General features: G+C 36.0%; 1 long non-coding RNA gene across 1 annotated transcript; it reads right to left on the bottom strand.

The window, feature by feature from the left end:
• Nucleotides 1-703: 703 nt before the first annotated feature.
• LOC116575777 lies at nucleotides 704-17,571 on the bottom strand. The gene is made up of 3 exons (XR_004279950.1): nucleotides 17,525-17,571; nucleotides 3,660-3,664; nucleotides 704-768 (listed from the first exon to the last, which is right to left on the bottom strand). It is a non-coding gene; the product is annotated as an uncharacterized LOC116575777 (long non-coding RNA).
• Between the last annotated feature and the right edge of the window lie 148 nt (nucleotides 17,572-17,719).

Here is a 17,719-nt window from a genome sequence, read left to right as displayed (position 1 = left end):
CCAACCAACTGAGCCACCCAGGCATCCCCTGAAGTTACTCTTTGTTGAGTTCGTAATTCTGAGAAAGGTGTAAGTACAAGACAATATACCTCTTTTGAGTGAGAAGTTTAGACTCTGCCCAGGTCTTCAGGTTGATATGGACCAAAAGACTTAAAAAGTTTTTAAGGCTGAAATCTGGGCAGAATGTGTTTTTATTTCCCCTTCTCTAACATTCAGATTACCAAGAAGCAAAGAAGCAGGAACCTAATTCTCTAATGAACTCCGAGACCCACGCACTCCATCCCCCAATCTGTTGGTGAGCCTGCAGGATAACTGCCCGAGAAAGGCACCCAAGGAACGAAGTTGGTTCCTAGATAAGGAGGAAAGAACACTGGACCAGGAGGCCGAGAGCTGGCTTCTGTTTCCTGCGCTGGCCCGGATTACCAAGTCCTTTGGAACTCCATTGGCTTTCTCTGCAAGTGAGGATGTATGATAAGATGCTCACTGAGCTCCCACGAGCTCCAAAACGATATGGCCCAATAGCAGCCTTCATGTCACATCCCAACAACCTTAAAAAACATTCTTCTGTCTAACTTCCTTCACAGCCTTCATCGTACCTTCTCCCCAGCACACAGCTGAGCATCACAGCGGAAAGGAAGCAGGCAGCTGCGTCATAGGAAAGACATCCCTTTTCACATGAAAATACTAAGCTTAAAAGATATGTGTAGCCCCTTGCTCACTGCGGCATTATTTACAATCACCAATTTATGTAAGCAACCTAAGTGTCCACTGACAGACGAATGGATAAAGAAGATGCAGCACAGACACATTCATAATGGAGTATTAGTCGGCCATAAAAAAAGAATGAAAGCTTGCTGTTTATGACAACATGGATGAACCGAGACAGTATTATATTAAGTGGAACAAGTCAGACAAGGAAAGACAAATAACCATGATTTTGCTTATCTGTGGAATCTAAAAAACAAAACGGAAGCCGACTCAGATAGGGAGGACAAACGGTGGCTGCTGGAGGGGAGGTGAGTTGGGGAATGGGTGAAACGGGTGAAAGGTATTAAGAGGTACCACTTCCCAGTTGTAGAATAAATAAGTCACAGGGACAGAAAGTACATCATACAATACAGTCAATGATATCGTAATACAATTTGTATGGTGACGGATTGTAACTATTATTGTGGCAATCATTTCATAATGTATATATAAATGTCGAATATCTACTGTGCACCTGAAATTAATATAACATTGTGTCAATTATACTTCAACAAAACAAAAAAAGGCATTCTTTTCATGATGTTCCCCATAACCCTTTCCTACAAGCCCACAGCAAGAAGCACTCTGAACTATACAGCTGTGTTTCACAGTTCCCTGATTAAGAGGACAGAGAGTAGTGGGTGTTTCAGCGCTGTTAAAGCTCCTCGTGAAATCAAGACCATGCCCTGGGCTCGTGTGTTTCAAATGTTACCTTCTGGGGATTATGGTTAAAGGTTATTTGCATTTTGAGCCAGAGAGACACATTCAAACTGTCTCCCAAAATGATGGGTTGGGAGTTCCCATGTAAAGATGCAGAGACCTTGGGGCGCCTGGGTGGCTCAGTCCTTAAGTATCTGCCTTCGGCTCAGGTCATGATCCCAGCATCGAACTCCTTGCTTAGCGGAAAAGCCTGCTTTTCCCTCTCCCACTCCCCCTGTTTGTGTTCTCTCTCTCTCTCTCTCTCTCTCTGTGTGTGTCAAATAAATAAATAAATAAAATCTTACCAAAAAAAAAAAAGTACAGAGACCTCATAGAAACCATGACCTTGTCTTCCTACCCACAGGAGTCGCAACAGGAAGCTGGGATGCTTTCCAGAGGCAAGCGGGCACACACTCTGGTACCACCCATGGGCTCGCCGTCTCGGGGTGCCTCTTCTCTCTGCCCACCCAGCCTGTTCTTTACGCTTACTCATGTTTGCTGCCTCACACGTTGAGTTTAAACCTGTTTCCCATTTTTTTTCGACCAAATTCTCTCTCCCATCTCTCAATACCTCCATTCATCTTCTGGCCCCACCACTAACTACCTTTTCCTTTTGGCTTCCTGATTGCAAATGCTTGTGAAGAGAAATTTTAGGAGACTGCCACATTTTTTTAAAGCCAGGCCACACAGGAAAACACACGGCTGGCCAAACTATAAACAGACAGCCCAGAATCTAGTGCCCTCTCCTGGACCAATGCAATTGGACCAAATTGTAAAAATAGTTCCTGCCCATCAGAATGACTGTGTGGCATAGTCTTCCTGAAGTTGGGATCTAGACAGGAAGTCACTATTACCCAGGACTTTACAGAACAGACTTCTCTAAGAGGTAGCTCCCTGAGTCCAGAGCCAAGCCTTCGTCCTTACTTTTTAGATCTTTTCCTATTAAAAAAAAAAAAAAAATTAAAAACCTGGCCTGACGAACCATCTAAAAGTCATGTCTTGGGTGCCCTCTAGGTGTGGTGCAGCAGACACAAGACCTGGCAACTGCCTCTAAACTCGCTTACTTTATTATCTCTCTTTTAGTATCTGAAAATGGGCCTTAATGACCTACCCCTGCAGATTATTTTGAAGGACACCTAAAAGAATGTTATAAAGCAACTCAGGAAATGCAGCTCATGTTAGTATCGTAGCATTTTCTTATTAATAGTACAAATGATAATAATAATAATCTTAAACCTCTTCTGCCTCTTTTTTTTTTCTAATGCCCAAGGAGGCTAAGTTGAGAGACTGACACCTACTTTGTGAGAAATGTGATCTTTTTACACCGCACTAGGGTTTTCATAAATCCTCGGCTACAACTCTATAATTTGTTTTACACCATCAACTCCCACATCATTCCTATATTATTATAAAATCCAAACAGCCACACTGTAAATTTTAAGATACGGACTTTGAAGTCCTCCACTTTCCAGTCATCGGGGCCTCAAACATGTTAAGAAACCAGTCAGAACTGGCAGGGAAGACAGAGGAAAGTAGGAGAGAATTCAGGCCTTTTCTTTCTTTTTTTTTTTTCTTTTTCTTTCTTTTTCCTTGAAAAGGAAAAGGACATTTCTACAGGAAGTCTGCACAAGAGGAAGAGTGGCACCTAAAGACCATGGGGGGAAGTCTGTGACTTAATCTAGCAATACCTGCCAAATATCTTAAGTCCTACTCTAAGTGTTAAAATTCAAGTCCATATCGTTTTATAAGATGTTTCCAGGAAACTTTTAAATTTCCCAAGTAGACTCAGGAACCTTCCGAGGACTGATGGTCGAAATATTCTGAAGCAGTAAAAGCCTTCAAGACTCAATTGGATTGTAGATGCTATTTGGGTGGAAGAGTCCTTCTCACCTCCGAGAATTCACGAAGTCTGTCTGGGGATGCTTGCACCGAAGGACCTTCAGTGTGTCTTCATGCAGAGGCAGCCCAGGCTTGGCCCAACCATCCTGAGGCTGTTCCAGGAAATGTTGATTTTTATGTTAGAGTCACATCAAGGTTTGCCTCAGCATTCATTTTATTGTGTCTTGTTTTAATCTGAAAATCCTAATAAATGCAAATGAAATCTAAATATTTAATAGTTTTTTGGAGAAGAAAAAAAAAAATTATCAAGATAACATCAGCTGTTTTGCCTCTTAAAAATACCAAACATCCAAAGCAATGTTGGAAGTCTCTACATGATCTACCTAATCTTCTGAACCTCCTCCTCTTACCCTTTACCAAATTATCCCATCACGTAACTCACGTTCAGAATCATCTCACTGAGAAATTTCCATGTTCTCAGGAATCCAAGAAAGATGTAATTAGGCTTGCTGTACTCTCTATATTAAAGCAGGGACACCTTTTATTACCATGTTACAAGTGTGAGTTTATAAGTTCTCCAGAGACTTGAATTCTTGATGTCTGAACAGCCAGCTGCCTCTAGCACAGGCTGCTTGTCCAATGAAGAAAGTAGTCAGCTTTTCCACTCAATTCCCTCGTGTTTTTTTTCTCATTAAAACATTTTTTTCAGTTTTATTGAAAAATAATTGACTTACATCTCTGCATAAATTTAACGTATATAAAACGGTTTGACTTACATATACTGTAAAATGATTACCACAATAGGTTCAGCTAACATCCATCTTCTCCTGTAGGTACAATATAAAGAAAAAAGAAGAAAAGAAGGAAAATTTTCTCCTTGTGATCAGAACTCTTAGGATTTATTCTCTCAACAACTTTCCATGTACCATACAGCAGTGTCAGCTGCACATTCCATCCCTGTACTTGTTTATGTTATAATGGGAAGTTTACTTTAAAAAAAAATTATTTATTTACTTGACTTAGAGAGATCACAAGCAGGCAGAGAGAGAGGGGGAAGCAGGGTCCCTGATGCAGAGCTCTGTCCCAGGACCCTGGGATCATGACCTGAGTCGAAGGCAGAGGCTTAACACACTGAGCCACCCGGGTGCCCCTGGAAGTTTACATCTTTTTGTCACCTTCCTCCAATTCTCCCCACCCACCTGCCCCCTCTGGTAACCACAAGCCTGATCTCTCTCTGTGAGTTTGGATTGTAAGCTTGTCTGTTTGCTTTTATAGTCTACATATAAATGAGGCCATACAGTATTTGTCTTTCTCTGACTTATTTCACTTAGCATAATGTCTTTGAGGTCCAGCCATTGTGTCACCAGTGATGGGATTTTCTCATTTTTATGGCTAAATAATATTCTGTTGACTATATATACACCACAACTCTTTTATCCACCCATCAATGGACACTAGGCTATTGCCATGTCCTGACTAGTTTATACTGCTGCTATGAACATGGGGGTTCATATGTCTCTCAGAGATAGGGGGTCTGTTTCCTTTGGATATGTTCCCAGAAGTAGAATTGCTGGGCCATGGGGCAGTTCAATTTTTAATTTTTTGAAGACCCGTATACTGTTTTTCATAAAAGCGGCATCAGTGTACATGCCCCACAATGATGCACATGAACTCCTTTCTCTCCATGTCTGTGCCAGTATTTCTTTCTCTTGTCTTTTTTGATGATGGCCATTGCAACAGTGAAGAAATAGCTCACTGTGGTTTTGATTGCATTTCCTTGATGATTAGGGATACTGAGTATCTTTTCATGTATCTACTGGCTTTTTGTATACCTTCTTCAGAGAAATGTCTGATCGGGTCTTTTGCCCATTTTTTTCAGTTCGGTCATTTGTTTTGTTTTGGTTTGTTTTTATTTGAGTTCCATGAGTACTATATATATTTTAGATATTAACCCCTTATCCGATGTGGAGTTTGCAAGTATTTTTTTTTCCATTCTGTAGGTTGTCGTTTTACTTTGTTGATGTTTCTTTTTCTGTGCAGAAGCTTTTTAATTTGATTTAGTCCCACTTGTTTATTTCTGATTTTGTCCCTTGTGCTCTGGGTGTCATATCCAAAATAACATTGCCAAAAGAAATTGAAGAAGATGTAACTAAATGGACAGATATCCTGTGCTCATGGATAGGAGGACTCCACATTGAGAAGCTGTTAATACAATCAAAGTGACTTACAGATTCAATACAACCTCTATCAAAATTCCAACAGCTTTTTACAGAAATCGAAAAGCCAACCTTCAAATTGGTATGGAATTGCAAGGAGATTTGAATAACTAAAACAATATGGAAAAAGAAAAAAAAAGTTGGAGGATTCATTTCCTGATTGCAAAAGTACTGGGAGGAGACGGGTGATTGTGAGTTATTTTTTAATGGTTTTGGAATCTCCATTCGACCTGATAAAAAAAAAAGTTTTGGAGATGGTCTTGATGGTTGCACAACACTGTGAATGCAATTAATACCACTGAAATGTCCTCTTAAAAATGGTTAAAATGGCAAATCTCATGTTATATATATTTTACCACAATAAAAAGAAGTTAAAGTAAAATTTTAATGCAGCCACTAAACAAACTAACCAAGAAAACCAGGGTCTCCGTATAATTAGATTTTTTTTAATTAGTCGTCAAAAGTTAGCATTCTGTTTTCTCTAACCCTCCTTTATACAAAATGTTGAAAGGGTCACTTTTTACAAATTTTTATACTATGTCAAAATTCCTCCTAACACTGTTCTAGGATTTCAGTCCAGATTGAGGTTAAATGACCTCCTGCCAGTGTCTACTCAACTTTCAGCTGGCTTTTGTTTCCTCAATTATTTGTGTGCTATTTTGATGTATGTCAGCCACCAACTCGTCCCTACTCATTTAATAAAGCTAAATAAAAGCATGACCACCTATCCATTCTTTCTGACATTTCTGCTCCTGTCCTTCCTCTTTTTCCAGCCACCAAAAAGGAAGCAGAAAGAGCAAAATGAGTTCGAAGTAAGTTGCCTTGTCACTGGGACCCCATGTGATTAACTGTTTGGCAATCACAATGTTTCCTGTTTTATATCAGGCCTCCACGTCTCCATTTCAGCAAGAATTGCAAGCTGTTAGATTGTGCTTTAATTTGCTAGTAATTTAAATACATAAATACTACCTTCATGCAGAGAAACTCCACTTCCTGTTACAGCATAGCATGTGTAAGCACAAAAAATCTAACTCTACCATAGAAATGTTATGCAATATTTAAATACAACAGAGCAAGGACACTAATGTAGTTTGATTTTTGTTCTTATACATTTGTCAAATATATAAAACAGAAAATATCAGAAAGTATAAGAAAGAAAATTAAAACCATCAAAATCTCACTACCCAGAAGACAACAAAGCTGATATTTTTGGTATATTTATTTACAATTCTCTTCTGTACACATATGCACACAAATAATTTGCATCATAAAGGGTTTTATCTCATCATAAAAATCAAATATTAATTACACAAAGTTTGGAAAATATAAAATTAAAAGATAAAATTATTTTTATCATCATTTAGATGCAATAATTGTTACATTTTTGTTACATATGCTTCCAGATTTTTTCTTTTTTTTTTTTTTTTAAAGATTTTATTTATTTATTTGACAGAGAGAAATCACAAGTAGTCGGAGAGGCAGGCAGAGAGAGAGAGAGGGAAGCAGGCTCCCTGCTGAGCAGAGAGCCCGATGCGGGACTCGATCCCAGGACGCTGAGATCATGACCTGAGCCGAAGGCAGCGGCTTAACCCACTGAGCCACCCAGGCGCCCTTCCAGATTTTTTCTGTCTGTTAATAACTATTTCTGATTCTAGAAGACATAAATGCTAATTATCTGAACTTAGAAAATTTAGCAACTTAATAAGTAAACCTATCACTGGTGTATATCCTTCATGAAGTATTGATACAGTTATAGCATCAGATAAAATTATTTTAAAGTGATTCTACACATGTCACTTCATAATACAATAGTGTCTCAGGTCATCAAATATTCTGCTAAAGCATGTATTTTAATACTTACATAAAATTTCATAGTCTGTACCCATCATAATTTAATTATGCTGTTTTATGTTGTTTAACTGTCCTGTCTTCTGTTCAAATTATGAAGGGACAGATTTTTCTGCACCCTTACCAAAAACCAGAAATTATTATTATATTTTTAAATGTTCATTAACTTCATAGATAAAAGTGATGTTGTTGTTTTTCACTTTTAATTTACTCTGGTTTGATTATTAGTAATCATAAACTTTTTAAAATACCTATAATGAATGTTTCAGTTCTTTTGTGAATTGCTATGTCAGTCTCATTTATTTGGGTGTATTTTTCTTGATTTATAGCTTTTTTCTCTATAAATTTATAAAAACTTTGTTTTACAAAATTATAAAAATTTTTACAAACTAGTTCTTTTAATTTTAAATGTATAGGTGTTTTTATATAGAAAGATTTTTTAAATAAAATTAAATCTGTCATTTTTCCACTTAGATCTCTTTTGTAGTTATTCTTAAGGAAGCCATCCCTGAGTTTCAGTTATTTAAATTTTCACCTATATTTTATTTTTTAATAATTTTGTTTTCTTACTCATCTTAATAAATCTGTAATTCAGTGTGCTTTACTATTTGATATAGGCAATTGAGTTTCCTAGTTTTTCCAATTAACACAAATAATCAAGTTATTGAAATGTCTACACCTATTTGAAATGCTAGTTTTGCCATATACCAAATGTTTCTGGACTTTCTTTTCTGTTCCATTGATAGGTTTATCAGCACTGAATTGTTGGAATTATTATAAAGATCATAATGAGTTGCTGGAATTGTTATAAAGATCCTAATGCCTCTCAGTTCGAGTGGCCTCTTTGTTTCATCTTCAAAAATATTTTTGCTAATGTTATGATTACTAAGTTTTAAAAAAAAACTTTAAACTCATTTACATTAGTAGGAAAGTAACTATCATAATTTAATTGAAAAAATTCCCCCAAAGAATAGTACAAAACTCTTAGCCGGTTTTATTACCTTGAATAAGATACTCATAGCTCAACTTTCTACATGGTGTTTGGGACCTCCCTTCTGTGATGTTATTTAGATCCAAACAAAAAGAGACTTTTACCACTTTCCAGAAAACCACTCTAACACCAGCCAGAAGAGCAGCCCAGTTAATTACGCGTTTATGATTATACACATGAACAAACATGCATGCTTCTGACTTTGACTTGTACCTGTGTGTGGATGAGATTGAACAGATGAGGAAGCAGTGGTTCTCTTAAGATCCTCAGCAGCAATTTCCAGATTCCGGTGAAAGAATAAAATGTGGCATCCTTCAAGAATCACAATTTTTATGGTGATGGCAAACAAGTTGGGGGCTATACGTTGTATGAAATGTGAAGTTTTGCTTCATGGTCCACTTGGCATTTTCATGCAAGGCTACTCTTTCTTTTGGTTCTTGAGGAGCTGCACACCATCTCCTCTTGGCAAAGAAGAACCAGGCTCTAGAAAGCATTGCCTTAAGTAAGTTAATCTGATAAGAAACCCTCAGAAATTGGGGGGTGGCGGGTGAGGGTGGGAAACTACCATTATCCTGTACAGGAAGTTTTCTTATCAGCTCTTTCTGAGTTATTTACATCATTATTCTTTAAGGTTTCCTTTTCAAAAAGGGCAAATTGTTTGCAGACAGATTCAGGAAGTGGGAAATCTGTTTAAGCTGCTAAATTTGAGTCTACCCTCTTTTTTTCCCCCAACCTTATTATAGGCAGCTAAGGTTCTGTTAGTTGCCTTCTTAAAGGTGAGTTTACTGCTCTACGAATAGTTGATTTCTGAAAAATCAATTGTGTTGCCAAATTTTCCAAAATGAATGTTAAGGTCAATAACACAGGGCATTAGAAAGAAATAAGTCTTCACATTCTTTTAGAATCTATTACCCACTGTGTGTCCAGCACCCCAATCCTCCCCTTCTCTCTCCCTTAACTACAGACAAAAAGGCATTTCATTCCTTGAGATCCATACATTTTGCCTGTATATAAAGGAAAGGAGCCTCTCCTTCAGGGTCTACTACAATCTATAATTTTGATCCATTTGTTAGTGTATTCAATCATTAAATATCTATTAAATATCTACATTACACTAGATACTATAATAATCTTTGATTTGGGATACTTCAGTATGCTAATATGGGGCATACAATAAGAGTTTAAGGAGAAAGCAAACAAAAATACATTTTAATATACCCCCTATGATCATTTATCACTGTCAGCCTTTATCACTTGACCTTCTCTTATTTGTCTGACTTTCAAAAAGTGAAAATATATTAACTGTTAGATTCAGCAAGTACATTTTCTACTGCTGGCCTCTGTAGTGTTTACCTATTGAAGACTACATTTTCAAGGCACTGTTGTATCTCCTGGCCTGTTCACCACCCAACAGCCTAATGAAAAATATATGACTCAGGATATATGATGTTATATCAAAAAGACCAGTTGATAATTATGTTTCCAGGATCTATGCTAACGGGTATGTTAAAAGGCATTCTTCATAAAGGAAAAAAAAGATAACAGATGGGACCTTCGGTGCCCCAAAGGAAAGAACTGTTGTGAAAATGATAAATATATGTTGCACATAAAAAGTTTTTTAGAGTTTTTTGGTAAATTTAAAATTTCCATTAAAGGTCAGTGACCACATAAAAAAGCATGCTCATGGGTCTGGACCATATGTAGAAGTGAAGTGAATGATTAGAATAACATCAAGGATGAGAAAAGGAACTACACTGTAGGAAGGGTTATGAAACAAATAGAAAACAAACAAAAATTTAAGCACATCAGTATGAAAAGTTACAACTGATGACGTTAACTAAATTACCTGGGCCTGCATCCACATCACCTCCCCATTCCCACCTCCCTCCTGCCAACCACAGGGTCTCCTAAAAGGACCAGGGCATGGAAATGTAGAGGTCCATCTTCTAGCTCCTCCTGCTCACATCTTCTGGTCATCCTACTACAACTCAACTTTTGGCTCATCCCCTTCCTTCTGCTCTTGGAGACTATCCCCAGGGACTCTGTGTCCCACTAGTCTGATGGGAGACCTAAGAAGACCATCAGATGTGAAGATAAATGGCTGCAACCTCAGGGATGCTGATAATAGAGGAATCACTGGATGTGACATGGCCAGGAGTTGGGGCATATTTCTGGGTATTTTCCAAAAGACTTTATCCAGGTAGTTCATGAATACAGAAAAGACAACCTAGGCTTCTCATTAAATAACTGATGAATGATTTCAATAGACATCCCTCCAAATAATACATACAAATGAACGGAAAGCATATGAAAACATGCTTAACATCATTAGTGACCCAGGAAATGCACATCAAAATCACAAGAAGATACTACTTCATATCTACAAGTATGGTGATAATGATGATAAAAAGGCTGATCTGTACAAACGCTAGTAAAGATGTGGAGAAGTTGTCATACTTTGATATTGGAAATGTAAATGGTGCAATGATTTGGGGGAAAAAATTGGGGGCAGTTTCTCAAAAGTTAAATATAGAGTTACCATACACAATAGGCAATTCCATTCCTAGATACATGCCCAAGAAAATGAAAATACATATCTACACACAAATGTATATAGAAATGTTCATAGCACTTTTATTCCTACCAGCCAAAAAGTAGAAAGAACCTAAATGTCCATTAACTGGTGAATGTACAAATAAAATGTTCTAAACCCATATAGCACAATAATGAAATACTATTTGACCACACAAAAGAATAAAATATCGACACATGCTAACACATGGATAAGGCTTGAAAACATCATGTTAAGTGAAAGAAGCCAGTCACAGAAGGCTATGTATTACAGGATTCCTTTTACATGAAATGTCTAGACTAGGCAAGTCCATAGAGACAAAACCTGCATTAGCACTTGCCAGGGGTTTGGTAGGAGGAAGAATGGAAGATGTCTTTTAATGGACACAAGTTCCTCTTTGGGTGATAAAAACATACTAGATTTAGATAGCAGTCATATTTGCACAGACTTTTTAATTTATTAAGAAGCCACCGAATTGCGTGCTCTAAAAAGTTGAATTTTGTTGTATGTGAATTGTATCCCAATAAAGCTATTATAAAAAAAGAAACATGTAGACAATATAGATTTTATAGGCATAGACTGCAAGACAGCTACTTTCCATATAGTTAACCAAATAGATGACAAGATGAAGTCTACAAAGAAAGAAAAGAATAAAAATTCTGGAGGTAAAAAGTAAAATTAACTACAACTAATACGTCCTAGATGAGTGAAACAATATTTAAGCACAGCAGAAGAAAGGATTAGTGAACTGAGACATATATCAACTGAAAATATCCAGATAAACCCAACAAGAAAAAAAGGATAGAAAATTCAGAAGTGAGGAAAAGAGAAATCTGGAATATGGTACAAAATTCAAAAATAGTATTTAATTGGAACCCCCCAAAAAAAGAGTAAAGGGGAAAATGGGAAAGAAGTAATATAAGAAGAGATACTGACCAAGAAACTTTGTAATGACATAAGGCAGTGAACATTATGTTGAAGAATTTCTACAAATCCAAGCAAGATAAAGATGAAGAAAATCACATTTTGGCCAATCAGAGTGAAACTTCTAAAAGAAAAAGCGAAGAAAAAAATTAAAGCATCCAGAAAAACAAAGACACATTACCTTCAAAGGAACAATGAGATAAATAACTGAATCTGACTTTTATAAATGAATTATGGAAGCCAGAAGAAAATAGATTGGTATATCAAAAGTGCTAGAAAAACAGCAGCCAGATTTCCAGGTAGCCAAGGTAATGGATGTGGCATAAATCTGAATCTCTTACTATATCCTCCAAGAGAAAATTAATTATGATAATTATTATAATAAAAAATAGAATAATGGCACAAAAGAGAAGTCCAACTTCAAGGCTCCCGTAACTAGGAAAACGCACATCAAATCCAAGGAGCTATCTCTCAAACTGCTGCTACAAGCCTTCCCTAATAGCAAATACAGCTCAAAACAAAACAAAACAACAAAAACGACAGAAGCAAGAAGAATGGAAATGTCATCAGACCTGAGAGGAATGTAAATAAACCTTCATAAAGAGAATACCCTTGCTAGGTGTGAAAAAAATAGAAAACTATACTCAAAGATAAGCTTACTAACTACAGGGAAAGGACTCAAAAAGTTGGTGTGAGACAATGTTGAAATAACAAAACTTTGCATAAGAAAAGGGTAAAAAGAAAGGGGGGAAGCCCTATGAGGGGTTCTGATAGAAGGGGAAAAGCAAGAAGAGGAAATAAAAGATTTCACAGGACAAAAGAAATTAAGCAAATTAACCCTGAAGGACACACCATACTTCCCAATGAAACAAAGCTCCATAAAACAAAGGCTATCCATGGACAGCTATATTTCACCGCACTAATGGAAGAGGATGTTCTTAAAGAGTGACTGCGATAAAACACCCCAAACTACCCGCCCTCACCACAGAAACACTAACCGTTTTCATCTACCGAAAGTTATTATAAAAATAAAACATACAAGGGGAATAATTCAACTAATGAAAATGTCCACACCTCTAAAGACAAAACAGAACAACAAGGAAAGGTGATGAAAACGGAAACAGAATCCTCCAAACTGAATTAAAATACCAAAAGCAAGTATCTGGGGAGATGGGAGTAAAACACTCTGCATGAGAAATTTTTTAGAAGTTAGAACAGCCATGGATACACACACACACACACAAAAAGCAGAGATGAAATGAGAGTCAATTGAAATGAGAGAAAAATACAGAAGAAAAAGACAAAATTATTCAGGAAAAAACACCAATTAAAAACTCAATTGAGGGGGCGCCTGGGTGGCTCAGTGGGTTAAGCCGCTGCCTTCGGCTCAGGTCATGATCTCGGGGTCCTGGGATCGAGTCCCGCATCGGGCTCCCTGCTCAACAGGGAGCCTGCTTCCTCCTCTCTCTCTCTCTGCCTCTCTGCCTACTTGTGATCTCTCTCTGTCAAATAAATAAAATAAAATCTTTTAAATAAATAAATAAATAAATAAAAACTCAATTGAGGAAGAAGGGACTAACCTGAAAGCTATTAAGGAGCATTAAAGGCAAGATTGGAAATATGGGAAACGAAAAGATTTTGAAAGATGTAGGGAGAATGTGACTAAAAGAAGAGAAACAAAGAGGACAAAATTGACATAAAATTGGAGAGCCAGAAAAAGGTTGTTTTAGAAAACAGACCAAAATTAATATTTAAAGTCTAATCGAAGAGGGGCACCTGGATGGCTCCATCAGTCAAGTATAGACTTCTTTTTTTTTTTTTAATTTAAATTCAATTAGCCAACATATAGTACATCATTAGTTTGGAGATGCAGTGTTCAATAATTTATCAGTTGCGTATAACACCCAGTGCTCGGACTCCTGATTTCAGCTCAGGTCATGATCTCAGGGTCATGGGATTGAGCCCTGCACTGGGCTTCCTGCTAGGTGTGGAACCTCCTTAATATTCTCTCTCTCCTGTCCCCTCTGCCTCTCCCCCCTCATTCTCTGTCTCTCAAACAAATAAATGTCTAAACCAAGAAAATTTTCCATAAATAAAAGAGGACTTGAATCTTGCCCACAAGGTACAAGGGAGTACCAAAATGATCAGCTCTGAGACTAATCTCAGGGAAACTATGAGACTTTAAAGACAGAAGCATGTCTTTGGGATTTCCAGGCCAAACAAAAAAAAAAAAAAAAAGTCAATTTATAAGAATAAGAAAATTAGACTGTAATTAAAATTTGGTAAAATAATATACAAAGTAGGTAAATATGGAACAGTATTTCAAAACACTCAACTAAAGAAAGTCTAAACTGTACACCAAATCACACTGTCTCTGAGTATCAAGGTTATAGAAGAATAGTTTTAAACATATAGGAACTTGAGGAATTCTAAGCTCATTATCCCTTCTTGAAGAATCTAGAAAATAAACTACACCCAGTCCAAGAGACTACTAGGGAACTAGAAAACTATGGAACTAGAAAAAAGATGACTGGTGAGATTTGAATGTAATGAAGTACAGATGTGAGATTAAAACAAAATTGAAAACGAGGATGGAAAAATAATAAACCATATCTTTTTTTTTAAAGATATTTATTTATGTATTTATTTATGTATTTATTTATTTGATAGACAGAGATCACAAGTGGGTAGAGAGACAGGCAGAGATGGGGAGGCAGACTCCCTGCCAAGCAGAGAGCCCGTGCCGGGCTCAATCCCAGGACCCTGGGATCATGACCTGAGCCGAAGGCAGAGGCTTTAACTTACTGAGCCACCCAAGCACCCCAATAAACCATATCTTAACACGGTATATGCCTTATCTTTTGTGTTTTATGTTCTGAAAAATTTGAAATTAGGCAAGTCATAAAGCAAAAGAAATTAAAAAGCAATAAACAAGTATAAGCACAAAGATACCTAATACAACAAAAATACAAACTTTCCTAAATACCAACAAATTTATAAAGCATTTTTAAACTATCAAATAGAGAAAAGAATATGACAGACATAATGCCCACAATAATTATAACATAAAATAACATGGCACAAGTGAAATAAACTTAACTGACCTATTAAAGGAAGATTTTTAATCATAAAAACCCAATTATTTGCTATATATACAAGATATGCCCTAAACAGGTTGATTCTGAAAGGCTCAAATTAAAGAGACAAGCAAAGGTATACTAAGCTAATAGAAACAACAGAAAAATAAGTGTAGTATTACTGATACCAAAGCAGAATTTGAACCAATATCATTGAAACATAACAAGGAATTACACGTTTTTATAATAAAGGACAAGATTCCCAATGTAGGTAGAAGGATTATGAATATGCATTCCAAACACCAGCAGCCAATTATATGAAGGAAAAACTTAGATGTAAGGAAACACAGAAACAAGATAATAAGAAGCTTTAACACACGACTCTCAGCACAAGACAAATTAAAGAGAGAGGAATTAAGATTATAGAGAATCTAATGATATAACCAATAAGTAGACTACATGGATATATAAGTAACTACACATATTATATAAAATAATAAGTAAATATATATATATATATCTCAGAATGTCTACCCTAATAATGAAGAATTCAGTTTCTTTTGAAGTGAACATCCACAAACACTGCTCACGTACGAGGTCACAAATAAAACATTAGTAAGTTCCTAATTTGGAAATATCATGATCAACACTATCTGATCACAGTGCAGCAAAACCAGGAATTAACAGAACCCCTTAAGTTGCCTTCCTAACTGTTGATTTAAAAACTTCTATTAAACAACTCTTGGATGAAAGTGAAAACACATGCTGAAGTTAGAATCTGTAGGATCTACGTTAAGCAGTGATGAAAAAAGTCTATAATTTTAAATATACTTATCAATATAAATGAAAGAACAAAAAATAAACTAAATTCTTAGCTCAAGTTAGAGCAAAATGAACCAAACACGCACACACACACACACACACACACACACACACACACACACAAAGAGAAAGAAAAAGAGAAGGAAAAAATAAAAATAAAAGTGGAATTAATAAGTTGGATACTAGAAAAAATTTAATTATTAATTAAATATTAAAATACTTCGTTTTAGAACTTAACAAAATAGACAAATCACCTAATTTAATCAGAAAAGAATAAAAGGATAATACATAACATGAGAAATGATGTGAGGGAAATACCATAGAAATGGCAAAAATAAGAAGAAATGTAAGAAAAAAATAAATCTACAATCATTCTTGAAGATTGTAATACACTTCTTTTGGTTAACTGAGGTAAAAAGCTGACCAAAAATGAGTAGAGGAGTAAAGTATTTGAAAGTGCAATTAATGAACTTAACCAAATTGACATTAATAGAATCCTGCATCCAACATCTACATAAAACATTGTTTTCTAGTGCAAACTAAACATTTACCAAAATTGACCATATGCTGAGCTATAAACTAAGTCTCAAAAATTCCAAAGTATTGAAATCACACATGGTGTATCTTCTGACAATATTGGAACTACATTAGAATTAAACACAAAAAAAATAACTGAAAAAGCCCCCAAATGTCTGTAAATTAGGCAATCTATTCCTATTTAACACTTGGGCCAAAATAGAAATCCTAAAGAATATTTAAAAATATTTTGAACTGAATGAAAACAAAAACATAAAAAATCAAATTTTATGGAATGAAGTTAGAGTGAAGCTTGGGGGAAATTTAGTAAGTTTTTAAATACATTCAGAAGGGGAAAATGCCGATTTAAGTATCAATCTCAGGAAGCTGGGAGAAAAAAGAGAAAATTAAACAAAAACCTATTTAAAAAAGAAAAGAGCACAAGTCACTGAAATAAGAAAGAAAAGGTACATTTGAGGAAAATCAAGATCAAACTTAATGTAAAAATAATAATAAAATTCATAAACCTTTAGCAAGACTGATCAAGGAAAACAAAAGGGATAAAATCCCCATATGAGAAATGAAAAGGTGGATATACTACAGGTTCTATAAGCTTTACAGATATTTAAAAATAATAAAGGTGGGATGCCTGGGTGGCTCAGTTGGTTAAGCAGCTGCATTCGGCTCAGGTCATGATCCCAGCGTCCTGGGATCGAGTCCCGCATCGGGCTCCTTGTTCCGCAGGGAGCCTGCTTCTCCCTCTTCCACTCTGTCTGTGTGCTCGCTTGCTCTCTCTCTCTGTCTCTGACAAATAAATAAATAAAATCTTTTAAAAAAATAAAAATAATAAAGGAATATTAGCAATAACCCAATGCTAATAAATTTGGAAAGTCAGCCAAGATAGGTAAAATGCTTGAAAAATGTGACTTTGTACTCACAAAGAGAACTTCTGGACCATATGGCTTGCTTATGAATTCTTCCAAGCATTAAAGGGAAAACATATGTATTACTTTGATTACATATTAAAAACAATAGTTTCCTCCCTCCTACACTGTTGGTGGGAATGCAAGCTGGTGCAACCACTCTGGAAAACAGCGTGGAGGTTCCTCAAAAAGTTGAAAATAGAGCTACCCTATGTCAAAGCAATCGCACTACTGGGTATTTACCCTAAAGATACAAATGTAGTAATCCGAAGGGGCACGTGCACCCGAATGTTTATAGCAGCCATGTCCACAATAGCCAAAATATGGAAAGAACCTAGATGTCCATCAACAGATGAATGGATAAAGAAGATGTGATATATATATATATATATATATATATATATATATATATATATATATACACACAGATATATATATACACACACACACAGATATATATATGAATACTATGCAGCCATCAAAAGAAATGAAATCTTGCCATTTGCGATGACATGGATGAAACTAGAAGGTATTAAGTTTAGCGA

Source organism: Mustela erminea, chromosome 17 (assembly GCF_009829155.1).
Source record: "Mustela erminea isolate mMusErm1 chromosome 17, mMusErm1.Pri, whole genome shotgun sequence".
In the NCBI taxonomy this organism is placed as follows: domain Eukaryota; kingdom Metazoa; phylum Chordata; class Mammalia; order Carnivora; family Mustelidae; genus Mustela; species Mustela erminea.
This window is presented reverse-complemented; position numbering and strand designations above follow the sequence as displayed.